Source organism: Garra rufa, chromosome 19, assembly GCF_049309525.1.
Source record: "Garra rufa chromosome 19, GarRuf1.0, whole genome shotgun sequence".
Taxonomy (NCBI): domain Eukaryota; kingdom Metazoa; phylum Chordata; class Actinopteri; order Cypriniformes; family Cyprinidae; genus Garra; species Garra rufa.
The window spans coordinates 7,008,283-7,012,673 of NC_133379.1; the positions used below are offsets into that span (position 1 = coordinate 7,008,283).

Genomic DNA, 4,391 nt, shown 5'->3' on the forward strand with positions numbered 1-4,391 from the left:
GCGAAAACTGCCAACTAAAGCTGCTGTCGATCTGTCAGTGTCAGTGTTTGGATCTCAAAAGTGGATGTACCTAACTCTTATCATTGAAATTCACATTTATTTAACATTTACTTTGTTTATAGCTGCTATAGCGGTAAATTAGCCTCTCTTAGCCCTTTGTCTGCATGTGTGAAATGGCGCCAATTTCATACGACGTCTTTGCGTGTTTACGTCATGTCTTCTACGTCACGTAGAAAAAGAAGACTTACTTTTTCAGACGATATATTATGGATATATATTTTGCCTTTTCAGCCAGTCAATTACACTTGATACATTGTCAGAAAAAAAGTCAAAATATTTTATCTTTAACTGGTCACTGGGGCAGCATACACACAACTTATCAACCCCTGAAGACAGCCCTTTGAGGGCACTTCCCTAAAAGCAAAAAATCTTTTTTGCACATCAAAGCATCAGATTCATTCACACAGAAGAACAGTGTTACAGCTCTGTTTATTTAAAATCTTCTGCATGTTACGTTATTCTTGAACTTTAAGTTTCCACTATAGATGTTGATAAATAGCCTTAAGCTTAAGTCTTTGTTCAAAACCACTTGCAAATCAAAGATTTTGTAATCAAAGTTTTAGTAACATGGATCATTTGTATCAATGAACCTCCAGCATGTCCAGAAAAAAAAACTGTTTAAATCTGTGTGTTACCTTTCATGTCCTCGTAGACTTTGGTTAACCTTGTAGATGTGACCTTGGTTTCATGTGCAAAGCACATTCTCGACCCAAACCTTCATTGCGATGTTCAGCAATATGCTGAAGTGATGCAATTGACAAAATATGCATACACTGTAAACCCAAACAGTATAGCTAACTTATAATGGAAAGTACCTGGTACTCAAAATGTGCCAAAAAGTTTAGCTAACTATTATTTTTCAGTTTATTCAACATCTATCAGAGATTTAAATTAACAGTAATGTTTTATTTGAGTTTTTACAACTACACTAAAGTTAAGAGTTTAGGGAACTTGAAAAATAGATTCAACCATAATCAAATATTTTATGTCAAACATACGCCCTCTAGTGGCGGTTTTTACCAAAAAGTGACGTCATCGCTAAACGTGCACTCAGACGTGTTTCAAAAAGATGCACAGAAGTTCGCGCTCTCAGGGCAATTGGATTCGACAGCATTTCAAATATAGGTATGTTTTAATTTGGATGGCAACAAACATATGCAAATATTCAGCTGTTTCAAATAATGTTGCCGCCTATTTATAGTTGGTATCGGCTACACTCACACCATCCAGCCACGTTAGGTTTTCCACCTACTGTAAGTCGTGTATTTTTCTATACGTAAAGTAAGCTGTAGGTTATTTGATGAAAATACGTGTTCAATCTGTTTTCTTTGTGTTACGGGTAGTTTTCTTCGACGATTCGGTGAAAAAAAGTCATCTAAACCTAATAGGCCTGTCGAGTCCATGTTGTTCCAGCAAATCCGGGTCCTAAGGTGAGACAAGAACGTTCTTGTAAATATAATCTTATTAGACTAACATTAAAAAAGTGGTAATGAAAATTGCCTCACTGATTTTTCACAAAATTTAAAGTTAAATGTTATTTCATTTGAATTAGCTCTATATGTTTTAGGATTGTCACTGCCTGTTAAAATGTTTACAATTTAGAAAGTGGCAAATAAGGTTGTCTTTTGTTTTAAAAGATTGTTTAAAAAAAAGGATATTAAATCATGCAGTACATGTGCAGTCCTACAGTTTGGCCTTTCTGAAAATGTGTGTATTTTTGTATAGGTGGAGACAGCTGCAGATCATTTAATGATTTCTTTGTGTTATCATTTCTTCAACCTTTTGATGCATAAAAGTAGTTTAAACTTCACAGGCCTATTGAGTCCACGTTGTTCCTATTGCAGTTCCTAAGGTGAGACACACATTCTTGCAAATATAATTCTATTACAGAATATACAAATTTGTAACAAACAAAAAAAATGTGCTACTGAATGTTTATTTATTGCATCTAAAGTTTAGGTTTCATTTAAATTATTTTTTTCTGGTCAAGAAAGATGCAGATGACATTTGCATTACGGAGGAATGAGATCAACAATTCAAGGAATGAATTATTGAGATCATTACCAGTCCATCACCAGTGAGAGAGATCCTAGGACGCTGGCCAGCTCTACATTTGGAATCACAGGTATAATTTAATTGTGTGTTTAAAAAAGGTATTTAATATTTTCAGTCGGATTGTGACGTGCTTTTCTTGTCTTCTGTTTCAGGTGTGCGCTGAATTTCATCGCATTACCAACCAGAATCTGACAAACACATTTTACGCAGAGCTAGACCCCCACAGTTTTCGCTTGATGAGTTCACATCGACAGAGAGCAGCGAAGACTGGAAAAACTGCTGATGCACTTGCTGAATTTCTTCGGGTTCATGACTTAAAGGTATTATCTTGGTATTATTGTTGTTTAATGCTTCAACAGAGATTGTTTTGACTGTATATACTGAATAATATCACTTGATCTAAATATATAAGTCTAACTTTGACTTGGATTTATCATGTACTAAGTGATGAGTAAACCTTTGTCAGAATTGTTTTGGTATTTCATTAAGAACAGTGGTTCTCAAACCTGTCCTGGAGGACCCCCTGCTCTACACATTTTGTATATCTCCCTAATCAGGCGCACCCAATTTAGTTCTTGCAGTCTCTACAACAATCATGTGTGTAGATGCGGGAGACATACAAAATTTGCAGGGCAGGGGTTCCTCCAGGACAGGTTTGAGAACAGTTAGTTTAGAATACATAAAAAAAACTTCTGATGTGTGTTTGTGTCCTTTTTAAAGGGATAGTTCAGCGAAAAATCAAAATTATGTCATAAATTACTCGCTCGTTGTTCCAAATCTGTATAACTTACTTTGTTTGGATGAACACAGAGGAAGATATTTGGAAGAATGTTGGTAGTCAATGGGGTCCAATAATTGTTTGGTTATAAACGTTCTTCCAAATATCTTTCTCTGTGTTAATCAGAACAAAGACATTTATACAGATTTGGAACAACTTAAAGGTGAGTAAATGATGACACAATTTTTGTTTTTGGGTGTATCCCTTTAAGAGTCAGGGCTCTTACCGTGATCACTTGTTTTATCTATGCCTTGATCAACTTTTTGGCATTCATTCCATGTCAAGTTCGCATTGTTTGGTTTTGTGCTGGCTAAAATGTGTGTTCCACTTTTAACATTGTTTTCAATGTGAACTTTAAGGATCAACATGATGTACACAAAAGGCGAACAACAGTGCTCTGTGCACTTCCTGTGTATCTGAGAGAAGACACCTCAAAATTCTTTAAAACATGCACGGTAAGTCACTTATTCTGCATATTTCTTAGGATTATATTTCAGCATTTTTTTTTTACTGGTAATATAGCATTTGGTAATTGTGTTTCAATACTTTTTACATCCAGATTGAAGATGATTCTGAAGAGCCAGATGTTGATTGATTAGTTGAGATTCTGTGAACTCCCAGACATTGCTGTTCAGTACAATCCAGAGAAGATTTCGATCATCGTTGAGAATGAAGTTGTCATAACAAACCTTCAGAGACTCTCTGATGCTTTACTTTTGATGTTTGGCTTAATTTTTGCATTGGTTTTCACATATCCAAAAGAGATGGCCAACACAAGAAACAAGAACGCTTAATCCTGTTTTGTATTTATTAAGGTAATATTTTAATTTATTATCTTTGACCAGGTGTGCCTTTATTGTTGCACAGAACTGTTGTCACAGTTTTTGTCGGCATAATGGCTGTTTAGGTAATATTTCAATGTATTTTATTTGACCTGGTGTGCCTTTTTATTGCAAAGAACTGTTTTAATGTCTCATGTTTTATAATAAATTTTTGTACTTTGTTTAATGATTTCAGATTTGTAATTTGTAATGTTAAGTTGTAAAACATAGATATTTGAGTACAGGAAACTTAAAAAAAACAAGGCAATCAGTTGCCACAAAATATTTAAGTAACATTACTACTACAATTTAAGTTAAGTAAATTATATAATTTAATTTGATAGCACTTAAAGTTCCTTAAACTAAGTGAAATAATTAAAGTTGTCAGTACTCAAAACTTTGAGTTGCACTAAAGTAAAGATAAACAAAACACTAAATATATATTTTGATTTAATTTGATGTGTATTTATAATTTACAGGTACTCAAAATAAGTAGCTATATGCTTACCGATGATATTTAAGTTTGCAAACTTAAAAAAATAGCGGCAATCAGTTGCCTCAATTTTTTTGAGTTAGTAGAACTTATCTGGGTTTACAGTGTAAGAAATCCAATACCAAAATTAATATGGTATGGTAGAAAAATACAAATAAAGTAAAGCTGAAAATGATTTGTGAAG

General features: G+C 33.8%; 1 long non-coding RNA gene across 1 annotated transcript; it reads left to right on the forward strand.

Moving 5' to 3' along the window:
* Window positions 1-1,128: 1,128 nt before the first annotated feature.
* LOC141291861 (uncharacterized) lies at window positions 1,129-3,896 on the forward strand. The gene is made up of 7 exons (XR_012340396.1): window positions 1,129-1,313; window positions 1,404-1,490; window positions 1,786-1,912; window positions 2,051-2,185; window positions 2,268-2,435; window positions 3,253-3,348; window positions 3,453-3,896. It is a non-coding gene; the product is annotated as an uncharacterized lncRNA (long non-coding RNA).
* The last annotated feature ends 495 nt before the right edge of the window (window positions 3,897-4,391 follow it).